Source organism: Solanum dulcamara, chromosome 8 (genome assembly GCF_947179165.1).
Source record: "Solanum dulcamara chromosome 8, daSolDulc1.2, whole genome shotgun sequence".
In the NCBI taxonomy this organism is placed as follows: Eukaryota; Viridiplantae; Streptophyta; class Magnoliopsida; order Solanales; family Solanaceae; genus Solanum; species Solanum dulcamara.
This window is the reverse complement of record NC_077244.1, coordinates 3,532,618-3,558,225: the sequence shown is the minus strand read 5'-3', so window position 1 is coordinate 3,558,225 and position 25,608 is coordinate 3,532,618. Positions and strand designations below refer to the sequence as shown.

Genomic DNA, 25,608 nt, shown 5'->3' with positions numbered 1-25,608 from the left:
GGAGGATGACGTGCAACAAGTCAATGTAGTTATAGGAGAATTATTTTTTTAGTAGAGGCAAGAAATGTAGTTATAGGAGAATTATTTTTTTAGTAGAGGCAAGAATCATTAGGTGATAACTTTGATTGATAGAGTTATTTGATACCTAGGTTGTTGGTATTCCTCATCACTCTCAAGGATGGAACAAACCTAAAAAGTAATGTAAATAAAACATACTTTTCTACTATGCAAAGGTTGCCATAAAATACAATTCGCTAGTATAATATATTTAGTGTGGTTTTACAAGTGAGATTTGTGCAGTATAGAGTGTGTAGGTTTTTCCTCTATTTTGCAAGGTAAAAGGTTGTTTTCGATAAAAACAATAAATCAAGGCGTATTTTTTTAAAGATGACGTTTCAAGTGATACTCCTCGTACAAAAGTGACTACACCACTACTCTCTACTTGTTTCACTTTTAACATGATTTCTACATTTTTAACTAAACTAAATTTATTAAATTATTGTAACAATAATAACAATAATAAGTCCAATAATAATAATAATATCTAAAGGTATGACCTAATACTTGATTGATAAATAAATAAAGGAATTTTGGATTGGGTCAGCAATTCAAGTTTTGACAGAAGTGTAAAAGAATCATGAGGTTCCATGAAATGAGGGTCATTAGCACAAATGCTTTTATTTTGGAGTGAACTATAATTTTTTTCCCTCAAATTTGAAATTTGATCATTAATTTTTTGTCTTTCAGTATTTTAAAAGTAAAAAATAAGTGACAAAAAATGCCTCAACACTGAGATAACAAATCACGCGTCATAACTTAATATTTTTCTAGCATAAAAAATATATTCCTTCAAAAGTTATACTGATCAAGACAAAAATTTAATTTAAAATCCACAAGTTATGCTATAAAAACATAACTTTATGACATAATTTAGTTCTTAAAGAACTTGTGTTGAGAGACAAAATTCACTTTCAGAACCCACAAATTATGCCAAATAACTTATACCGAGGGAGCAAATTAGATATTATACAATTTATGTCAATAACTTAATTCCTATGAAATTTATATTGGCCGAGACGAAGATTTCTAAACTTATGCCAAGCAAAATTAGGTCATCAATAAAAGTATTTTGATGCACAACTTTTTAGCAATGGAGCAACAAAATAAAAATAAAAATCATCATATTTGAAGGTAAAAATAAAAAACTCCTTACTAAAACTTAAAATTTGTGAAATAGTTCGTACATAAAAATTGGCCCGAACACGTCGGTCATCAACTAATTATTACTCCTGTTATTAAAACCCTTATAAAACTCGTATATAAATTCTTTGGTCCGTCGAACATTCTTCCACTCTAATTCAAAACCTCATACACCAGAAATGGCGACCACTAAGCCTAAGCACAAGCACCGGGAAGAGGAAGAGGAAGAGGAAGAAGAAGTTGCCGGAGCCGATGATGAAGATACCGGAGCTCAGGTGGCTCCAATTGTCAGACTCGAAGAAGTTGCTGTATCAACTGGAGAGGAAACTGAAGATCCCGTCATTGACTTGTAATTTCTTTCTCCTCTCATATGAATGGTTATTTCTTCTCAATTCATCCAGTTATAGGGTTTAATTGATCAAATCTATAGTTTTCAGTTACAGTTCAAGTTAGATATTCCAATTGTTCAAATAATGATGGATTACAAGTGTCACTGCTGTTAGTTTTATGATTATATGGTACAGACCTTACCCTATCTCGTAGAGATAGATAGGTTGTTTCCGATACATACTCAGATTTAAATAAAGCATTTTCCAAGCACCTTGTAAAAGAGAATAGAGAAATGAAAGCAATAACAACAACGAAACATCGAAATAATGTGAAATGGGAGCAACACACAAAATATAGCAAAAAAAAGTAATTCCAACAAAATAATGCGATAACGAAAGCACAAAAAACGTGCGTGATAATCGAAATCGAAGAATTAAGAAATTACGAGAAAAGTACTACCACCAATCCTATCCTGCAGGGAAGTGAGAGAACGCTCAACTACTAATTAATCTTCTATCCTAATCCGCAACTTCCACACCCTCCTATTTAAGGTCATGTACTCGGTAAGCTCAAGATGCGCCATGTCCCGTTAAATAACACAATTGTTCTAATCTGTGGTTGTATGTGCTCCCCCTTTGTTGAAAAAAAAATGTCAGGGTTTGGATTACAAATGTCACTGCAGTTAGTTTTCCTTGTGAATCTCTTTATTTCCAATCCATTAATCCAATTCAAGGTTTAGTCAATTACCCAATTGTTCAAATTTGTCGTTTTGAATACTCCCAACGAATGGTGGGTTCGGAATATGAGCGTCGATGAAGTTAATTAATATTCGGTCAACCCTATTTATTACTTGCCCCTAGTGATACAATTCTAGGGTTAACTAATAACCCAATTGTTCAAATCTATCGTTTTAAATACTCCTTCTGATGGAGGTTTCAGAGCACAAGTGTCGATGCAGTTAATTTTGAATCTGTCCATTGCTTGTCCATTGATCCAATTCCGGGCTTAATTAATGACCTATATTTTCTTGTATTCCGTTTTTAATTCTCTCGGCATCAGATAAAGATGGTAGCTTCAGAGTGGGAGTGTAAATGCGGTTAATTTCTTGTGTGATTTTGGATATGATCTTCTTGGAATAAAAATTGCAGGAAAGCCAAGCTTTATAGGTTTGATAAAGATGGGAATCAGTGGAAAGAGAGAGGTGCTGGAACTGTGAAGCTATTGAAGCATAAGGAAACTGGCAAAGTTCTAATTTCATTGTAAAGTAGGATATAAATTTCTCAACCTTTTTGAAACTAAATTTACTATTTTGTGATCCTTTTGACTGATTGTCCTGTTAGCAGGAGTAGCTTGAGTGAGGAAAGAGATTTGTATGTTTGTGCAGAGATATGTGATTTCAGGGAATAATCTCTAGTTGAGTATTCTAATGAAACATGTTCAACTGAAATAGAGGATCTTTAGTACAGAACCTAATTAGTTTGTGGCATTGTTACTTTTGTCCTAAATCTCATTAGGAAGTTTTGGTAATTAAGTTATCAGTTTTATTTGCTTGGGTGATCTGAAATGTAGTTTCTGTTCTCATGTGTTTGGTTTTTCTTTTCTTGCTGTGTATATGTTTGGAAGAATGATCTCCAGTTCCCCCAACGATGACGGTTCAGGAACATGCTAGAAATGAGAAGTCTTGCGTGTGGCATGCACCAGATTTTGCTGATGGTGAACTGAAAGATGAGCTTTTTTGCCTCAGATTTGCATCTATCGAGAGTGAGTCATCTCACCTCTGCATCACTATCTTTATCTACTAGTTTCTAAGTTTTCTTGCTAGTTAGATGGAGGTCCAGCGAACTAGCAAAGGCAAATGCTTGATATTTTCTCATTCATCAATGCTTTGTCTACTTTGCAAGTCACATAATTATTGTAGCTTTCTTTATCACTATCAATCTAGAGGAGTTGTCAGAATTGAATGCTTTTTATGCCGGCAGTCAGCCTTCTGCAATCCTTCTTCTTTATCCATGTTTAGTACCGGCTGGTGCTTTGCATATACAGTTGCTTCCCTTTTTTTTGGGATCAATATAGCAGTAGCTTCCTTTATATCTATAGTTGCAGAATCAACCATTTTATGTGTGGATAAATTCTTTTTCTTTTTGAGATATTTTTCGGTACCAAAATTGGTCTGTACAAAGTTCAAAAGTTGTACTGATATAGCAACCACACAACTAGCAAGCTAACCACTATTACGTCATTTCTCTAAAAAGCAAAGAAATACTATGACTAGAGACTAAGGATAAAATTAAGCTCGACAAGTCTTTTGGCCAATCGAGTAATCAAGGACTTCTGAAGAAAACCTCTTGTAGTATCTTCCTTGTGACCTCTTGAGGGGGAGTGGTTTTGCTTTGAAATATTCTCTGATTACTTTCAATCCATACCTGATACACATTTGTTGTCAACCCACTATATGGGGAATAGGTACACATATATCCCCATGTATACGTTCTAAAAAGTTAGGGGATTCAGTGTGTTCTTCATTGGTGATGACCTAGTAATCAATTTGCCTTGACAACAAGGACACATGAAAATTCACCACTTGTAAGAATCTTCAGGGGCCCATTTGAATTTTCAATGATTTGTCTCACCATTATCGATCCAGGATGACCTATTCGGTCATGTCAAACCACAAAATATTTAAAAATCGATAAACTTCTATTTTACGATAGAGTATGCTTCAATTGTACTTATTTCTGCATAATATAATCTAGAAGACAAAGTTGATAATTTATCTAATACATATTTCTGGCCTGAGACATTTTTGGTAATACCAAGATATTCAACATTCATTTCATTTATTGTCTCAACATGATATCCATTTTGGCGAATATCTTTAAAACTTAACAAGTTTCTTTGGGATTTAGAAGAGAACAATGCATCTTCTATAACAAGTTTTGTCCCCTTGGACAGAATTATAGTAGCTCTTCTAGAGTGTTCAATTAATCTCACCTCTGCATCATCTTTGAATATGACGTGCATTCCACTACCAATCACACAAATATCTTCATGATTGACTTGATCCAAATAAAATTTGAGGGTATCTATAATTTATATATTATTCAAGATGAAAGATATAGACAAAGTTAATATTATTTCTAAACAAAGCATTACACAAACTTTATTTATTTAAAGGACTAGAAAAACATGATTATACTAGTTAACATAAATAACGAGAATGAAAATATTTAGAATATTACAGATTCGCTACATCTAGATGCATGAGCTCAACATTATATTCGGAGATAAAGTTTTCTTCTGCATTATTTTTCATCTTCTTCACGGATTTTTTGATAGAGCTCAATCAGGTGCCTTGGCATATGATAGGTATGCGACTAATCCCCTTTTCCTCCACATCGATAACATTTTGTTATCTAAATTTTTCTTTTGCACCATTTCATACTTCTCATTCTTTTTCTTACATTGTTGGTGGTGAAGGTTATTATTTGGTGCAAGACGATCACCATGATTAATATTTCTTCTTCGACCATGGCCAAAACCACGATCTTTTCCATGCTGAGATTGGTGAAAATTTCTCGCATTCACTTCAGGGAATTGCATAGAACCAGTAGGTCGACTTTCATGGTTTTTCATTAATAGGTCATTATGTTGTTCAGTAACAAAAAGATGTGAAATTAATTCAAAATATTTTTTGGATTCCATTTCTCAGTATTGCTGTTGTAAGAGCATACTCGAGGCAAGAAAAGTGGAGAATGTTTTCTCCGGCATATCATGGTCAGTGATATTTTCTCCGCATAATTTTAATTGTGAAATAATTTTAAACATGAAAGAATTATACTCACTGATAGATTTAAATCATAACGTGCCTTTGAAAGAACGACCATCTTCAGGTGGTCATAGCTATGTTTAAATTTACTCCACAATACAAGAGGATCTTTAACAGTGAGTTATTCAATTTTTAAGCCCTCATCAAGGTGATGGCGGAGTAATATCATTGCGTTGGCACGATTTTGATGCCTGTTTTTGTCTTTGATAGTGTCTTCCAAACCCATCACATCAAGACGAATTTTTGCATCTAGCACAAAGATAGATAGCTTTTGTCCGATATATCTAGGACAAGACATTCAAATTTAGAAGGATTTGACATTAATTAAGAGAGGAAATTTATACCTTCGAGGCTTGCAAAGTATCTGGTTAAAATGGCAGAGATTTGTGCTGATAACATATTATAAAGATGTGATGAATTAAATTAACAAGAAGAAGAGAGAGGGAGAGAACAATTTAATTGGCCAAGTGAAAAGGTGTCATAATGCTACAGTGCATTGACTTTATTGACCATCAAGAAGAAAGTTAATTGGCCTAGTGAAAAGGTGCCATAATGGGTGGGTCTCATACATGAGCATTCATTCTTATTTTACAACACTCCCTCTTGGATGTCCATGTGAATCAATTTGTATAATTTTGATTGTGAAATAATTTTAATTATCATCAATTAAACTAACGAAATAACGAAATCCTAAGGTTGAACTGACTCTACTAGGACCTCATATATCAGAATGAACTAATGAAAAAATAGACTCTGAACGCCCCTCAATACTACGTGAAAATGTAGCACGAGTATATTTTCCATGTTGACACGACTCACAATCTAATATGGATAAACTAGACAAACTAGGCACCATCTTTTGTAGCTTGGATAGACTCGGATGTCCCATAACATATGTGAATTAGGTCTGGAGGATTTGTAACGGAGTATGTTGTGAAGGAATTTGAAGAGCTAAGATAGTAAAAGCCTTGTGATTCATGTCATATGCTAATCATCTGTCCCGTACTGCGGTCCTGCATGAGAAAAAATCATCAAAAAATGTTATGCCACAATGTAGGGCACGCGTCAAACAACTAATAGATGCCAGATTAAACGGAGAACCAGGAACATAAAGAATAGAGTCTAGAGTGACTAAAGATAGGGGTTTGGCTTGTCCAACCCCTTTTGGTTTTGTTTAGATTCCATTGGCTAAAGTAATAGCATGAAGAGATTACGAATAAACAATCGAACATAAGTGATTTGTTACCAGTAATATGATCAGAAGCGCCTGAGTCCATGACCCATGATTCAGGAGTACTAGACTATGAAACACAAGCAAAAGAATTACCAACTACAGAACCATCAGTCTGAGCAATCGAGGCTACTTGTGGAGACGTTTGCTTACTTGCTCGATACGGAAGGAACTCATCATATTCTGTCTGAGCAATATGAGCGTATTGGATGGTCAATCAGGCGGAGCAACCGAGGCTACTTGTGAAGATGTCTGTATACTTGCACGATTTTGAAGTAACTCATTATATTCCTTTAAAGTAGTACAATCAAAACTAGGTCGTGGACCATGCAAAATATAACATATGTCACGAGTGTGTTCAAGCAATAACTTCACTTGGATCGAGGTTTCCCAAAATGACCCCCTCCTCGCTGATTCTCCATAGATTGGTATGTTCGTTTTCCTATGACTTGAGATGCGAGAATGGAGGAGTCAACAGTGGATGATGAAACGCCTTTGTGACTGGGAGGCGCGGCAAGATGAAGCAGTCTAGAGAATAACTCATCTATTGTAGGAACCGTAGAACTTGCTAAAATCTGATCACACACTGAATCATGGACAGTAGGCAGTCCAACAAGTGTAAGAACTAGAAACAACGTCTTTTTGTGCTCTGAATGTTTTTCCACATTCGTAGTGACGGACATCAACGTTTCAAATTGTAGGAACCGTAGGATTAGCTAAAATCTGATCACGCGCTGAATCATGGTCAATAGGCAATCCAACAAGTGTAAGAACTAGAAACAACGTCTGTATGTGCTCTTGTTTTTCCACATTCATAGTGATGGGCATCAGCGTTTCAAATTCCTCCATGACTGCTTATACTTGTCCCAAGTCAGTAGACATCAGATTCTTGTTTCTTTAAGTTGGTCATTCTAGATATCACATCATAAAAACGAGATATGTCATTAGTGTATAAGCACGAGCCTTTTTTCCGACTGAATAACATGTCTGGAATGGGTGAAACAATGTCATCAACTTGGAATCATAGAGCGCCACAAGAGACTACATAATTGAGCATCAACCTTCTCCCATTGTGTTTTGGTTGTTGCATCTTCATCACTAGATTTTGCCTTTTTATTTACCACACATGATTTTTTGCACCATAATTCAACTGAGGAAGCCCAAGCTAGATAATTTGAACTTTCCATTAATGGTTCAGAAGTTATCATAGAGCTTGAACTTCCAATTTCCATATTTTTATGCCAAAAGTGTCAACCCCAAAGACATCTTGTGAAATCAGAATCCCCCCCCCCCAAAAAAAAAAGAAAAAGAAACAAAAATATAAATAAATTGGAATTAGGTTGTCAGAATCTAAAAAATAAATGTCCAGTTGCTGGAAATACAATCTGGTTGCCGCAAACTGGTCAGAATAAAAAAAAACAGTATATGGTCAACCTCGGAATGGGGAGGCGACCTCACTGGGAGAAAAAATTGTTGAAAAACTGGACAGCCACCGGAAAATCTGCACAGTAACCCTTATTTCCAAGGATATTCTTCTCACAATTGCTTTGATTCCATGTAAGAAATACAACAACAACAACAACCCAGTGAAATCCCACAACATGGGGTCTGGGGAGGGTAGAAGTTACGCAGACCTTACTCCTACCAAGGTAGGACGGCTGTTTCCTGTAGACCCTCGGCTCAGTAAAAGCATAAATGCATAAAAAATGTTAGATAAGAATAGAAAATTAAAAGTTTTATGAGAAAAACAACAAACAAATAACGAATAGATAACAAATAAATACAAATAAATAAATACTAATAACAAATAACGATTAAATAAATAATGAAAGCGTCACAGGTAAAATTGAGTAATCAAAGCATAGAAAGTAATAAATAATAACAGAAATAACAGAAATCAGAAGTCAAAGCGCAAAAGATAGGATCGTAGATCCTGTCGAGACGAACGAAACGCAAGTTACGACGTTTCGAGACTCCAAACACAGCTCCTCCAATCCACAGAAAACCACTGCGATCACTATAGATATTTCTGAGGAGGAGCTGCGCCGTGCTCAAAGAATCATTGATTTGAAGAACAATGGTTTGATTCGAGTCACAAGACCTGTATCATCTGATTCCTTATCATTTGGACTACCTATAGTCCAAAAATTGGATCAAAATACTACACAAATCGCGAGCACTGATCCTGCAATTAGTGCGCTGGAAAATGCACAGTCGCCGGAGGTGCGCCTTGAAATTCGACCAAGTTCCGGCGAGATTCGAGACCTCGGACCCACTGGGGTTTGTTCTCCTAGGCAAGACGCTTCTACTGGTTCAATTTTCACCGGAGTTGGAATCGCCGGTGAACAGGTCGACGCCGGCGCCGGAGCTCCGGCATACATATCCTATCAAAATCATTGCCAACGTGTTGAGGTTGATGCGGAGGACCTCCCAGGTACCAAGAGCCAGCTCGAATCAATCCCAAATGCCTCGAATATCAATTTGATCCCTCAGTCAGATGAGGTCGCCGGAGCTCCGGCAACTCAATTCGACCAAGCTCAATACCAAAGTGTTCAGCTTGATAGGGAGCACCTCCCAGCCACAAAGAAACAGCTCGAATATCTACCCTCTTCCTCGAATTTGAATTCGAATACTGGCCATGATGGTGTCGCCGGAGCTCCGGCGAACCAATCAATCCAATATCAATGCCAACAGGTTCGTGACACTAAGGGGAGGCTTCCAAACTATATACCCAGTATCGAATCATCTCCTATTAGCTCAAATTCGAAAAGTCGTCAAGGCGACATTCAAGGAGAGGTCGCCGGAGCTCCAGCGACTCAATTGAGAAGGGACCAATTCCAAAAGGTTCCCCAGGTTGTTGGTAACCTTTCCAGGCAAATTATTGAGTTCGAATCACCTCCCATATGTTCGAATTCAAAAAGTCGTCAAGACGCAAATGGAGGTGACACTCACAGTTTCAAGGCCTTACAATCTGAGGAGCTTACTTTAGCACACAACCAACATCAGTATAGAGACAATGGCACTCAATCCATAACACCCCAAAGGAATGGTAATGATCAGGCTCATGAAGTCTCAACTCATCACAGCAGCAGCTTCCACCAAAGCATTCCAGGTAAGTACCCCATCTCTAATAATCCTAACCAGGGTCAGTATAATCATTCTTCTAATGAAATACTTTTAAATTCCAATGCTATAGAACACCATACTAACTCTGTGCTTGGCCTAGAAAAGGTTTTGGATTCTAATCCTGACAAACATGATGGTAGAGATAATGTTGCAGGGCACCCCTCTAATCTGCTTAGCTATGATGTTAGTTTGTTGAAATCCAGTGGAGCAAATGTGCTCCCTGGTACTGCTGCTAATGTTTGTGTGCAGGGTAATACTCATAATAATCCTATGTCTACTAGCAAGCCTGGAAACAATCAGCCTACTAGCCTTCATAACAGCTTCCCTAAGATATCATCCAACTTTGATAAAATTAGCCCCAATAACCAAGCTCCTAAACCTGGGACTAATCAGCCTCAACAAGTAGAAAATACCAATAGAAATCCTCAAAGGAATCCTTTCCCCAATAGAAAGGAACAGGTCCCTGCCCCTGTCAGTGGTGTTCTCCTGTAAATTTCCAACCTCCCCTCCTTCAACTACCAGATCAGCCATAACAACATCAGCCTTTGGGGGGGGGGGGCAGGGGTATTGGGAGTGATAATTCAATACCTGAATTCCTTGCAACATTGGTCCTTGATGCAGTACCTGGTAATGCAGTACTTGTGCAGAGAATATGGGGGGAAGGGGTTTGTGGGAGAGATAAGTCAATACCTTGTCTCTCAGTTGTGGTGCTTGCTTGCCTTGTTGATGAACTCTTCAGAATTGAGTTCCTTAGGATGTTTGTAGTTCCTGCATTTTGGTTAGTGGGTTGATCTTGCCTAGCAAGATCAACATGAACATTGGGAATAGAATTAGGAGTAGGAATCTTACCTGGATCAACATGGACTTGCTGCACTGCTACATACTTGCCTTTGAGTGATGCTCCAGTGTTTCTGCTGTCCTGATTTTGCTGCACATTGGATGGTCCTTTGTTCTGCTTCCTTCTTTGTGTTTGCCAGCCATTGTCATCTTTGCTAGCCTTGGAGTTTTGTGGCTGTTGTGATCCATTGATTGTTGAAGGATTGTTTTGAGTCTGTGGTGGGGGGATTGTTCTGTTTTGTCATTCTCATCATGGCTCTTGTTTTTCTTTCCATTTTCAGTTTCTTTCCTGTTTTTTTGTTCTTCATCTCTTTTTCTAATGTTGCATACATGTATCATGTGCCCCTGATGCTTGCAATACATGCAATATTCAGGGACATTCTCATAAAGCAGTTCTTGCCATCTTCCAATAGTTGGATCTCTTTTGTCATAGCCAAGCCAGACATGATGAGGCCTCTCTTGGGTCAGATTGATTTGAACTCTTACTTTGGCAGTACTTCCTCTTGTCTTTTGGACAGAGGCAGTATCCATAAAGAGAACTTTTCCAACAGGGGCCAATAAAGTAGTTACAAACTCCTTTTCATAGCAATGCCATGGGAGTTCTGGCAGGGCTACCCACACAGGAACAATAGGAGTTTCCTCCTCAGGCCTAAAAGTTGGAGTCCAGGTTTGTATCCTCATAGCTTGGCCTTCAATGGTCATTCTTTGCTTGGTCCACACAGTTGTGTAGTCCAATTCATTGTCCAAGTCAATGTATACATGTCTGGCATTGAAGTGGGCAATTTTAACACCCCCTACCAATTGAGTTTGGAGAATGAAGCTTCTCCTTATTAGCTCCACCTTAGGCATAGTGCTGCTGAATTTTCCAACAAGGGTATATTTGCATTTTTGAGCTAATTTAATCATGAAATCATCATGGTCATATATCACAGCAGGTAGCCCTTGTCTAGTGGTATAGATAGGGGGAGATAGCTCAAGAGGGGTGTCATTCTTGGCTTGGTTTAACCTAAGCTTAGAGGCAAAGGTTTGGATCACTGTGTATGGGGCAGGGGCAGGGACCTGTTCCTTTCTATTGGGGAAAGGATTCCTTTGAGGATTTCTATTGGTATTTTCTACTTGTTGAGGCTGATTAGTCCCAGGTTTAGGAGCTTGGTTATTGGGGCTAATTTTATCAAAGTTGGATGATATCTTAGGGAAGCTGTTATGAAGGCTAGTAGGCTGATTGTTTCCAGGCTTGCTAGTAGACATAGGATTGTTATGAGTATTACCCTGCACACAAACATTAGCAGCAGTACCAGGGAGCACATTTGCTCCACTGGATTTCAACAAACTAACATCATAGCTAAGCAGATTAGAGGGGTGCCCTGCAACATTATCTCTACCATCATGTTTGTCAGGATTAGAATCCAAAACCTTTTCTAGGCCAAGCACAGAGTTAGTATGGTGTTCTATAGCATTGGAATTTAAAAGTATTTCATTAGAAGAATGATTATACTGACCCTGGTTAGGATTATTAGAGATGGGGTACTTACCTGGAATGCTTTGGTGGAAGCTGCTGCTGTGATGAGTTGAGACTTCATGAGCCTGATCATTACCATTCCTTTGGGGTGTTATGGATTGAGTGCCATTGTCTCTATACTGATGTTGGTTGTGTGCTAAAGTAAGCTCCTCAGATTGTAAGGCCTTGAAACTGTGAGTGTCACCTCCATTTGCGTCTTGACGACTTTTTGAATTCGAACATATGGGAGGTGATTCGAACTCAATAATTTGCCTGGAAAGGTTACCAACAACCTGGGGAACCTTTTGGAATTGGTCCCTTCTCAATTGAGTCGCCGGAGCTCCGGCGACCTCTCCTTGAATGTCGCCTTGACGACTTTTCGAATTTGAGCTAATAGGAGATGATTCGATACTGGGTATATAGTTTGGAAGCCTCCCCTTAGTGTCACGAACCTGTTGGCATTGATATTGGATTGATTGGTTCGCCGGAGCTCCGGCGACACCATCATGGCCAGTATTCGAATTCAAATTCGAGGAAGAGGGTAGATATTCGAGCTGTTTCTTTGTGGCTGGGAGGTGCTCCCTATCAATCTGAACACTTTGGTATTGAGCTTGGTCGAATTGAGTTGCCGGAGCTCCGGCGACCTCATCTGACTGAGGGATCAAATTGATATTCGAGGCATTTGGGATTGATTCGAGCTGGCTCTTGGTACCTGGGAGGTCCTCCGCATCAACCTCAACACGTTGGCAATGATTTTGATAGGATATGTATGCCGGAGCTCCGGCGCCGGCGTCGACCTGTTCACCGGCGATTCCAACTCCGGTGAAAATTGAACCAGTAGAAGCGTCTTGCCTAGGAGAACAAACCCCAGTGGGTCCGAGGTCTCGAATCTCGCCGGAACTTGGTCGAATTTCAAGGCGCACCTCCGGCGACTGTGCATTTTCCAGCGCACTAATTGCAGGATCAGTGCTCGCGATTTGTGTAGTATTTTGATCCAATTTTTGGACTATAGGTAGTCCAAATGATAAGGAATCAGATGATACAGGTCTTGTGACTCGAATCAAACCATTGTTCTTCAAATCAATGATTCTTTGAGCACGGCGCAGCTCCTCCTCAGAAATATCTACAGTGATCGCAGTGGTTTTTGGTGGATTGGAGGAGCTGTGTTTGGAGTCTCGAAACGTCGTAACTTGCGTTTCGTTCGTCTCGACAGGATCTACGATCCTATCTTTTGAACGAAATATTTCCTATGAAAGTAACTTGGAGCTACAAAAGAACCTGCAGCAGCCTGTGCATCTGTCCTACTTGTTTGTCTTCTTGTCACTTGTCTTTACAGGTTCAAGATACCTCAACAAAAGAGAAACAACAACTTGGCATGCTAGGACTTCACCAAATAGTCAGCCTCTCACTCAAGCCAACACCCTCCTTGCAACATCTGTAACTAAACTTCAGCAGGGTAAGATGTGCAGGGTAAGTTGCAGCATGTGGAACTGCACCATGGCCTCAAAACTTTGCAGGATTGCAGCACATACTATTTTGACAAGGCCCAAGAAGTTTCAGCTCAAACGGATAATTCGAGACGTTAGGCGAGCGACATTGAAAAAATCAGCTGCCTTAAGCATAAAGAGAAAGCATTCTGCTTTTTGGAACTTCCAACTAGGGCAAAAATCCTTCAAAATTTGCAGGGATAAAGAAAAGGCCATATATGCAAACCTCATGAAGTTTCAGGTCAAACGGATAATTGGAGACGTTAGTCGAGCGACTTGGAAAGAGATAATAGCCTCCAAAGCTCTTACTGAGGTCCCCCCCTTTTTGTTAGTTTGTGCAAGCCTTGTTTTGTTTGTTTTTGGTTGTTGTATTATTTCAGGTGCCTGGAGTGATGTATCAACATTCTTTAACAACCAATACATAGAGAAAAGCACAATTACAACTTCCAACCACCCTGCAGCATTTAAGCTTCAGCAGGGCAGCAGGTGCAGAGTGAGGTGCAGCATGTGGACTTGTCCAAAGGCCTCCAATCTTTGCATGGTTTCAGACAATAATATAATGACAAGGCCCAAGAAGTTTCAGCCCAAACGGACAATTGGAGGCGTTAGGCGAGCGACATTGAAATATTCAGATGCCTTAAGCCTAAAGAGAGGACCTTTAGTAATTTGGATCCTCCAACTTGGGAAACAAGCCTTCAAACTTTGCATGGCTAAAGGAAAAGATATTTATGCTAACTTCATAAAGTTTCAGCTCAAATGGATGATTGGAGACGCTAGTCGAGCGACTTGGAAAATGATAACAGCCTCCAAAGCTCTTACTGAGGTCCACTCTTTATTGCTAGTCTGTGTATATTATGTTTTGTTTTGGTTTGTTTGCTGTATTATTGCAGGTATCTGGAGTGATATATCAGCATTCTTCAACAACAAATACATAGACAAGAGCACAAAAACAACTTCCAAACACCCTGCAACCTCTAAGCCTCAGCAGGGCAGCAGGTGCAGGGTAAGTAGTAACTTGTGGACCTGTCCAAAGGCTCCCAAACTTTTCAGGATTGCAGCATATATTATTTTGATAAGGCCCAAGAAATTTCAGCCCAAACGGATAATTGGAGACGTTAGGCGAGCGAGCTTGAAACTATCAGCTGTCTTAAACTTAAAAAGGAAGAAATTTGCTAAATGGAAACTCCAACTTGGGAAACAATCCTTCAAACTTTGCATGGCTAAAGGAAAGGATATATATGCAAACTTCAGAAAGTTTCAGCTCAAACGGATAAGTGGAGACGTTAGTCGAGCGACATGGAAAATGCTAACAGGCTCCAAATTTCTCTTTGAGATCCATTCTTTTCTATTAACCTGTACAGGTCTTTGCTTGTCTTTGGTTATTTGCTGTGTATTTGCAGGCTGTTGGAGATCACCAACATGCTTTAACAACAAATACATAGAGGACAACACTGCTACAGGACTCTCCATGACTGAAACAAAAGGATTGTGCAGAAATGGAGACTCCTCTTGTTTTTTGTGCTTGTTTGGTTGTATGTATTCCTTTGATTGTTTTTGTTTAGGTGCAAGAACTACTGGGGAGACACACACAAGGAACCTGAACCAGATCACAAGAGAGGACCTTCTTTTCTGTGAAGCAGGCTCCAACAAGTTCCTTAACCTCTCATATTATGAAAGAAACTTGGAGCTGCACACAAACCTACAGCAGCTTATCCTTTCTCCCCATTTGTTAGTTTCTTTGGTGCTTCCTTATGCAGGTTCAAAGATTCCCAAAAGAAGGGAGACAGCAGTTGGGCATAACTGGACCTCATCTCCTAATCACTACTCCACCTATACCTTCTCCAATAGCTCAACACCTGCAGCAGCTCCTTCTGCAAAACCTGTATTACCTGCAATAGCTCAACACCTGCAGCAGCTCAACACCTGCTTGTTTGGTTGCTTGTCTTTAGTTGGCTGTTTTTGTTTAGAACCTATTTGGAACTGCTATAAGGGCTACAGTTACCTGGGGCTTCTATGGAGAAGCACACTAAGCTTGCCATCCACACTCTCTATTATCAACACACCCCAGCAATAACTCCAACAACCTGCAGCAAACAAGGAACAAATACAAGCTAATTACAGCAGCATGCAGATTTCTTTGGTTGTGTGGTTTGTTGGTTTTGTTTGTCTGTGCAGGTACTACAAGAAGCTGAACCTGATCACAACAAAGGATCTCCCTTCTTGTGTAATTGACACCAGCAAGCAGCCTAATCACAAAGGAAGCAACAAGGAGATGCACATTTACTTGTTTCTGTATTCTTCTGGTTTTGTTTGTCTATGCAGGTATCCCAAACCCAAAAGAGGGATCTACAACAAGCATATTACCACTTCAGCTACAGAGGCAACAAGAAACTGGTTCCAGGACTGCAGCAATCTTCATTGCTTGCTTCCTTGGCTATTGGCACATATTTACTCTAAGAAGCTGACCACCAGGATTGTGATTCAGTCTTTCTCCTTCCACAACAACAGCCCCAGCAGCAGTATTCAACAACTCCAACAACTTCACCCTGCAGCTCAGAAGGACCATCTACAATTCTTGTTAGCATGTTGTCTTGTTTTGGTGGACATGTGCAGGTACTTTAATGAGCTGAACACTTCAAAGGAGCTGACCACTCTCTCTTTGGAGGCAACAAGAAGCTGTGTACAGTTCCACAAAGAGTCAAACAGAGGGAGACATTACAGCTCCCATATTTGTTTGGCTCTTTGGTTAATTGTTTGTGCAGGTACACAAAGTCTCAGAAAAAGGGAGACAACAGCCACACATGCAAGGGCCTCACCTACTTCCATCACTTATCCATGCATACCAGATGCATTCCATCAACATCTGCAACAGCTCCACCAACCTGCAGCAGACAAGGAACAACTACAAGCTAATAGTATTAGTTACAGCAGCTTACATACTTCTTTGGTTGTATGGTTTGTTGGTTTTGTTTGTCTGTGCAGGTACTTCAAAAAGTTGAACCACTTCAAAACAAAGACCAACAAGCAGACTAACTACAATGGCAGCAACAAGGAGTTGCACACAAACCTGCACCAGCCTTTTCACTTGCCACAATTGTTAGTTGCTAATGCAGGTTTACAGATGCACACCTGCTACAACCTCAAAGTTGAGAATGCTTGGCTTCTCAGGGAACCTGCAGCCATCATCACCCACCCTCTGTACCTCCCATATGCAGCACAGCAGCAGCAGTATGCAACATATGCAGCACACAATGAGCATCTACAAGTCACTAGCCAGATTTGTTTGCTTGTGTGTTTTTCTGGTGTTGTTTGCCTGTGCAGGTACCAAAAGAGGGATCTACTACTGAACCTAACCTGCAACAACAAACAAGCTATCACTGCAGCTAGAGAGGCAGCAAGGAACTGGGTACAGGACTGCAACAACCATGTTTGTTTGATTCCTTGGCTACTTGTAGGTGCAGGTCCACATAATTGTAAACAAATGGATACTAAAGCATGGCTTACTAGGGCCTCTCCAGCACAACCCAACATCCCTCAATACCTGCAACAACCATATACTTGGACCACCATGCAGGTGTTCGAATGCAGCTACACTTGTTCTGATATTCAGGCTCTCAATTTTCTCCACAACAACTCCAAGGCTGTTGGATATTATAGCTCCATATACTTCCTCTCCTTTCAGCCTCCTTAGCTGGTAATCATGATACTGATACAAAGGCACACTTCACCTGGATTTACCTGGTACGACAAGACTAAAAAGAGCAAAGATGAAAAGAGTTTTCCCATCCCATGCGAGATAGAAGTTTCGTATACTTGTTCTTCTTCAATGTAGCTATGTTTGGTACGTAGCATAGTTGAATAGGACTAGTGTAGGTTACTTTCCTTTTTCTCATGGAAGGGGAGAGTCTCCCTCATTTATGCTTTCATAGTTGAATTGTACCGGGAGGAGTCCTCTCACAGGTTTACTGTTTTCTAGTTATAGTTAGTCTCTTTTTGTATCGGGGATGAGTTAGCCGACCTTAATAGGTTAGCCGACTTATGAACCACCATAGGATCGGAGGTAAGGTTTATGTCGCCCTCCTTGTATTTTTATTTTAATTATTTATGTTAAGGCTTGGGGGTGTTGCTTAACCCCTGACTGTGCAAAAAAAAAAAAAAAAAAAATAGAGAAGAATAACGAGACTATGAACTAGCCTTCTACCCTAATGTGGGTCCTCCACACCCTCCTATCTAAGGTCATGTCCTCCGTAAGCTGTAACTGCGCCATGTCCTGTCTAATCACCTCTCCCCAATACTTCTTCGGCCTACCCCTACCTCTTCTGTAACCATCCATGGCCAGCCTCTCACACCTCCGCACTAAGGCATCTGTGTCTCTCTTCTTCACATGTCCATACCATCTCAGTCGCATTTTCCGCATCTTGTCTTCCACCGAGGCCACTCCTACCTTATCCCGAATAGCCTCATTTCTAATCTTGTCGCTCCTGGTGTGCCCACACATCCATCTCAGCAACTTTCATCTTTTGAATGTGAGAAGTCTTAACTGGCCAACACTCCGCCCCATACAGCATAGCCGGTCTAACCACCACTTTGTAGAACTTGCCCTTAAGTTTTGGTGGCACATTCTTGTCACATAGTACTCCGGAAGCGAGCCTCCATTTCATCCACCCTACCCCAATACGATGTGTGACATCATCGTCAATCTCCCCGCTGCCTTGCATGATAGACCCAAGATACTTGCAACTACTTCTCTTTTGGATGGCCTGAGCACCAAGCCTAACTTCAACGCCAACCTCCTGAGGTGTCTCACTGAACTTGCACTCTAAGTACTCTGTCTTTGTCCTACTCAACTTAAACCCTTTAGACTCCAAGGTATGTCTCCAATCCTCCAGCTTAGCGTTAACTCCGCGGCGAGTCTCATCGATCAAGACTATGTCATCCGCGAAAAGCATACACCATGGCACCGCATCTTGAATTTGTCGCGTCAATCCATCTATCACCAAGGCAAATAAAAAAGGACTAAGAGGTGATCCTTGATGCAACCCCATCACCACTGAAAAGTGCTCTGAGTCCCCTCTTACTGTCCTTACCCTGGTTTTCGCTCCCTCGTACATGTCCTTGATCACCCTAATGTATGTCACAGGTACACCTTTAGCCTCCAAACATGTCCATAGTATTTCTCTTGGGACTTTATCATAAGCCTTTTCTAGGTCGATGAATACCATATGCAATTCCCTCTTCCTCTCCCTATGCTGCTCCACCAGTCTCCTCATAAGATGGATGGTTTCTGTAGTTGAGCGTCCCGGCATAAATCCAAACTGGTTCTCTGAAATAGACACGTCTCTCCTCACCCTCATCTCTACCACTCTTTCCCACAGTTTCATAGTATGGCTTAGTAGCTTAATACCTCTATAGTTGTTGCAACTCTGGATATCCCCTTTGTTTTTGTATAGAGGGATCATTACGCTCGACCTCCATTCTTCGGGCATCGTTGCCGTTTTAAAGATGACATTAAATAACCTAGTCAACCACTCCAAACCTACCAAGCTCGTGCTCTTCCAAAATTCCCCAGGAATCTCGTCAGGTCCGGTTGCTCTTCCCCAGCGTATCCTACGAACGACACTCTTAACCTCCTCGACCTTAATACTCCTGCAATACCCAAAATCGCGACACCTCCCTATATGTTCTAAATCTCCCAACACAAAGTCTCTGTCCCCTTCCTCATTCAAGAGTTCATGGAAATAGGACTGCCATCTCTGTTTAATGAGGGTCTCGTCTACCAATACTTTTCCATGCTCGTCCTTAATGCACTTCACTTGGTCCACATCGCATGCCCTTCTCTCCCGCGCCCTGGCTAGCCTGAACAATTTTCTATCCCCACCTTTCTCTTCTAGTTCAGCATAAAGGCATTCAAAAGCTGTTGTTTTTGCCATCGAAACCGCCGACTTTGCCTCCTTTCTTGCTATCTTATAAAGTTCCCCATTCGTCCACTTCTCCACCTCATCTGTGCTTTCTATCAACTTTGTGTACGCCATCTTCTTTGCTTCCACCTTTTCTTGCACTTCTCCATTCCACCACCAGTCTCCTCGATGCCGACTACGACTACCAGTCGAGACTCCCAACACTTCCCTTGCCACAGTCCTAATACAACTAGCCGTCCTATCCCACATACTGGTCGCATCCCCATTACTATCCCAGGCCCTCATGACCTTCAACTTCTCTCCCATCTCTAGGGCATTTGCAGTGGTCAAACTCCTCCATTTGATCCTAGATCGATCATCCCCGACCCTCTTATTCCTCATCATCTTGATCCCTAAATCCATCACCAAAAGCTTATGTCGGGTTGTAAGGTTGTCTATCGGAATGACCTTACAGTCTTTGCACAGACCTCTATCGACCTTCCTCAGGAGTAAAAAGTCTATCTGAGTCTTAGCCACCGAACTATGGAATGTTACCAAGTGGTCTTTCTTCTTTGGGAAACTCGAATTGGCTATGACCAACCCAAAAGCTCTTGCGAATTCCAAAAGTGAAAGGCCTCTTCCATTTCTGACCCCGTAGCCAAAGCCTCCATGCACATCATCATACCCTCCTGAATAGACCCGATGTGCCCATTGAAATCCCCTCCCATGAAAAGCTTCTCAGTAGGTGGTATACCTCCCACTAACTCGTCCAAATCCTCCCAAAAGCGCCTCTTATCCTCCTCTCATAAGTTCGCTTGTGGCGCATAAGCACTAATAATGTTGAATGTGCTCCCTTCAACGACCACCTTAATCGACATCATCCTATCGTTGACTCTCCTAACCTCCACCACCTGATCCCTTAGATCATTGTCTACTAAAATGCCTACCCCATTCCTATATTTCGATCTACCTGAAAACCAAAGCTTATACCCGTCTACCTCCCTAGCTTTAGAACCTACCCATTTGGTCTCTTGGACACAAGCTATATTAATCTTTCTCTTCTTTAGAATCTTAACTAGCTCTATGGATTTGCCCGTTAACGTTCCAATGTTCCAAGAACCAACTCTCAGTCTAGACGCTCCTTTAACCCACTTACCCCTCCTTACCCTCATCCCCGACCCCGTCCCTGAATGAGAACATGACCTTAGTCTACCATCACTATCTAAAGCCACGAAAATACGTAGGAATTAATAAATTATTCAAAAATCTAAAGTTAGCAAAATGCAACGATAAGTGTATGAACAAAAATATAGGTAAACCGGAGGTACCAACTCCAGTTGAAAAGAACCTGATTTACGCCGGAAACACTGTTCACGCCGAAAAAAAGGAAAACCGCGAGACGACGCCGGAAATCAATAGATCTAGGCCAAATCTGAACAGATCTAGATGGTCTGGAGGGGTTTTGGCCAGCCTCTTTTACGACTTCAAAGCCTGAAGAACAATTTTCAATCTCTGTTTCAGAAGGTGGTGAAGGAAAGATGCAGGGACGAATAGAAACGTTCGAATCTGTAAAAAAAGATTAAAAAAAATATTGGAGAAAAATATTTTTGAGTTGTGTATCTACATTATTACACAGAGAGTCAGAAACCTTATTTATAGATACTACAATACAATTCTTTACCAAGTAGGCTGCGTACAACAGACCCTTGTGGTCGGGCCCTTCCCCGGACCCTGCGCATAGCGGGAGCTTAAGTGCACCGGGCTGCCCTTTCCTATTTCTATTATGTTGTATATACCTATTCCTATTCTAACATGATGAACTAAATTAACAAGAAGAGAACTTGTTCTTGTATCTCTTTTGTTCGTTTGAAAAGGCTATTTATAGCCAAAGTGAAATAAACAAATTTGAGGTAGTAGCATTACTACAGTGCATTGACTTTATTGGCCACCAAGAAGAAAGTTAATTGGCCAAGTGACAATGTATCATAATGCTACATTGCATTGCATAAAGAAAGTTAATTGGCCAAGTGAAAGTGTGACATAATGCTGCATTGACTTTATTGACCATCAAGAAGAAAGTTAATTGGCCCAGTGAAAAGGTGCCATAATGGGTGGGTCCCATACATGAACATTCACTCTTATTTTACAGCACTCACTTGGATGTCGTGTGAAAGAACAAGTATATATAGTCATTCGGAATACGGATTGAAATTATTCTTCCATGTTTAAAATTATTACACAATCAAAATTATACAAACCTAAAGATTCTTACAAGTGATGAGTTTTCATGTATTGCTTGTTGTCAAGGCAAATTGATTACTAGGCCATCACAAAAGGAGGTTAACATTTAATCACCTAATTTTTTTGAAACATACACAGATATATGTGGACCTTTTCACCCATATAGTGGGTTGTCTATGACACATTTAAAGTTTTTCAATCCTAAAATATGAATTTGCAAAAATAAATGTATTCGAATTTACAATGTTAAGCTAAGATGACTGATTATCCAAAATGCTAGAATCATCAGTGCACCAAAGCTTAGTCTTGGCTTGATTGAGATTCTTGAGTATCTGTGTGCCATATTTTTTTTGTTGAGGTCTCTGTTGGCATCTAGAGAGAACTGAGCTTGGACTTGAATATGGAATCGAGTATATCTTCATGGCTATGGTGGTGAAAGACCATGGTCAATGATATATTGTCCGAGTAATATTTTCTTTGCTTTGTGAAATATTGCATTTTGGTGGGCTTGATCAATGTACTCTGGCTGAGTGTCCTTACGATTCATTATAGGTCTGAATTAAGCTGATTGTATTATCCATCTGCTGCATTTTTTCCTTGAAGGGTGGAGTTACAGTATTTGACTTTATATGATCAGAAAATTTCAAGGCATTTCAATGGACAAGGGCTCCTACAAGTGTCATATCGTCAATTTTCACACCATTGCCTCTTTTTTTTCTTTCCCTTTTAGAGTCAGTAATGTTCTTCATCTGATATATTTTTCTCCTTAGATTGCAAATCCTTCATGGCGATGTTTCAAGAGGTGCTGAATCACAAAAGAAAGAGGAAAGTGAAGATGGATCTACTGCTGCCGGACTGCTTGAACAGTTAAGTGTTAAAGATAAAAAGTCAGAAGAGAAAAGCGAGGAGAAAGCCGAAGACAAAACCAAGGAAGGGGATGGTAAGGAGGAGAAACCCAAAGACAAGGAGACAGAGAAAAAGGACTAAAAGGCTACAGCGTGAGGGTTATGCAGGCCATGTTAATACGCCTGTAGTTTTGAGGTTTGTAATGCCATTTCTTTGCCAACCAAGTTGGTTGTATTGTTGGTCCAGTGCAAGAAGTGGCTAAAGGGATTCTCTGGGTTTTTTTTCCGGCTGGGGTTATTCGTACCCAGGAAGTGTTTGGTTTTAACGTTTGGAGAAACTTTGAGTCTTGGTTTTAAGGTCGGGTCTTGTATTCTGGTTGAGGTATTTGTCGAGTGGGAGTAACAATAGGTCTTGCTGGTGTTATTTCTTAATGCAATCTGAGTTCTGAGTCACTTTTTCGCGAAGGCATCAGTTTGATTGATTTCAAAGTTACTGATTTTTTGAAGGTGCTGCTAGTTACTGCTAAATAGTGTTGGCTATGCTGAATGGTGTGTTTTGCTTCAACCAAATGCACCCAGTTGAAGGTAGAGAGAAAGAAAACATAAATATGATGGCCCCCTTTGGATTTGGTTCAGTGGTCAGAGTACAGCGTGTGATGTGTGGTTAGTTGCATGTCATGAGTTTTAACTTTAGTACCAAAAATCCAGTATTTAAGTAGAGGATGAATCGTGAACAGTACAGACAGTTGGCTCAGAATATCTCAGTTTAGAAAATATAAAATGTAACATAAACAAGGAAAAAAAGAGAGAACAATGTGCACTTTTTTTTTGGAAATTTGAGGTAAGGGAGGGGATTACATGATGGGGAATCGAATTTCCACTAAATAAGCTACTAAGATTATCCGACAAGACTACTAAACCTTTGAGATAGGAGATGTAACATGTTGGAATCACCTTTTAAAGTATATTTTGATCGAATTCATCAGTGGTCATCTAAAGTTCGCACCAACTTTCACTTAGATACTTTAACTAGTCTTTGTTCATTTTGGATACCTCATGTCATGACTCATGTCCATTGTGTTATTTTGACAATTTTTGTCGATATGACGTAGTGAGTGTGATACACTCCTTTTTTTTTTGTGATTAACAAGTAGCTTTTATTAACCAAAGCTGGATCATTACAAAGCCAGATAGAAGCTGACCATCTACCTCCAAACACAATAAATCTAAGAGCTTATATGCACTAGCACTACTGCTGAAACACTAACTAACAAAAGTATTAAGGGTAGTAGTTTAATCTAATCCAAGTGTTCTGCCAATGTGCTATATTCCTTCCTTTGATATGGACCTGCAGTGCAATGTCTTTGCAAGTCTGGTGCATCTCAACTTTCCCATACTGAAATCTAAGGCGAATTCTGTCTTTCCATATCCCATAGATTGCCATAGCAGAGGTGCAGCAGGTGATCTCTGCTATTCCATGCTTCCTCCTTGCTAGTATGCATATTCTATCAATCTCCTGTTGCCATGTCCCAATAGATCTTTGTTGTCCAAGCCATGTAAGAAGTTAAGTCCACAATTGAGTACTTTACTCACTTCTAACGAATAGGTGATCAAAAGGCTCCACTTCCTTTGCACAGAATATACAGTTCATTGGCACTTGAATGCCAAACTGTTGAAGCCTCTCCACCAGGGGCGGACCCAGCATGTATCCAGGGGGTTCATCTTCGGCGAAAAATTATACTATTTATACATGGTTAAAATATTTTTTTATGTATAAATAGTAGATGTCGAACCCCCTTCGACTAGTTCGTGTGTCTACCTTTTTAGATTTTGAACCCCCTTATTAAAAATCCTGGTTCCGCCACTGCTCTCCACAGTTGCAAGTCTTTGTTGTACAGCTAGTCATAGATTGAATCTATACCTTAGATGCACATACCTATGGATTGTGATTGCCTTCCATGGGACTTTAGGGAACAGAGGTTGTAAGGTTGTGTAAGCTCTTTTAATCCAAAATCTCCCACCTCTGGTCATTATGTCCATGGTTTGTTGCAGAGTACCTTGACTGAAGTTTTGATTCAGTAAGCTCTTTCTACTCTCAATGATCTTTTTTACTACCCTTGCTGCATTTTGGGGGATAGTCATCTCCTCTACAGTCATATTCTTGACATAGTAGTAATGTATCCATTTAATCCATGTGTCCTTTTTCTTAAATATAGCCCACAGATGCTTTAGTATTACAACTTTGTTCCATAGTTGGAGGTTTATCACATTCAATCCTCTTGTTGAACCAGGCTGACACACCTTTTCCCAAGCTATTAATGCCTTCCAAGACAGTTCACCAGTACCAGTCCAGAGGAATGATCTACAAACAGCCTCCACAAGCTTGATTATCTTCTTTGGTAATACAAATATCTGGGCCCAATAACTCTCTATGCCAAACACTACAGATTTTATAAGTTGAAGTCTTCCTGCGTAGGACAACATTCTAGCTAACCAGCATCTAACTCTCTGAGTGATCTTTTCTACAAATTATGTGTTATAAACATAAGTGCCATTTCAAAACATTATGGCTTAATAAGTTCATAACCTACAAGTTATTTTACATGCATAATTTAGTTCTTACAGTACTTGTGTGATAGAGACATAAGTCAGTTTCAGAATAATTATGCACACTTTATTCCTACGGAACTTTTAACGAACAAGTTGCAAAACTAGGTCATATATTCTTTAACTAAGAAAAGCAAGGGCAAAAATTAAAGACCATCCTGAAATAAGGGAAATCCGTGCAGAAGCTTGATCAAAATTAGATGAAAAAAAGGATGTGTTCCGCAATTTGAACCTATGACCTCTTCGTCACACGACAATAATTTTTACTTTTGAACCAAGGCTCTCCTTAACAATGCAAATAGGTACAAAGAATTAAAAAGTTTACCAAAGAGAGGTAAAGTCAAATTTTGAAAGGTCTCCTTCCAAACAGTAGACCCAAACATATTTCTTGCCATCAACATCTAATGACCTCCTTGTATGTAGGCTTTAAACGGTTCAGCTCATCCCAATGTTCACTTGCAACAGTATAGACAACATCTGTAG

General features: G+C 40.0%; 1 pseudogene across 1 annotated transcript; it reads left to right on the top strand.

The window, feature by feature from the left end:
• The first annotated feature begins 1,314 nt into the window (after positions 1–1,314).
• On the top strand, positions 1,315–22,977 carry LOC129898938 (ran-binding protein 1 homolog a-like; annotated as a pseudogene). The gene is made up of 5 exons (XR_008769450.1): positions 1,315–1,549; positions 2,679–2,789; positions 2,874–2,900; positions 3,158–3,291; positions 22,444–22,977. The product of XR_008769450.1 is annotated as a ran-binding protein 1 homolog a-like (transcript).
• Positions 22,978–25,608: the final 2,631 nt, after the last annotated feature.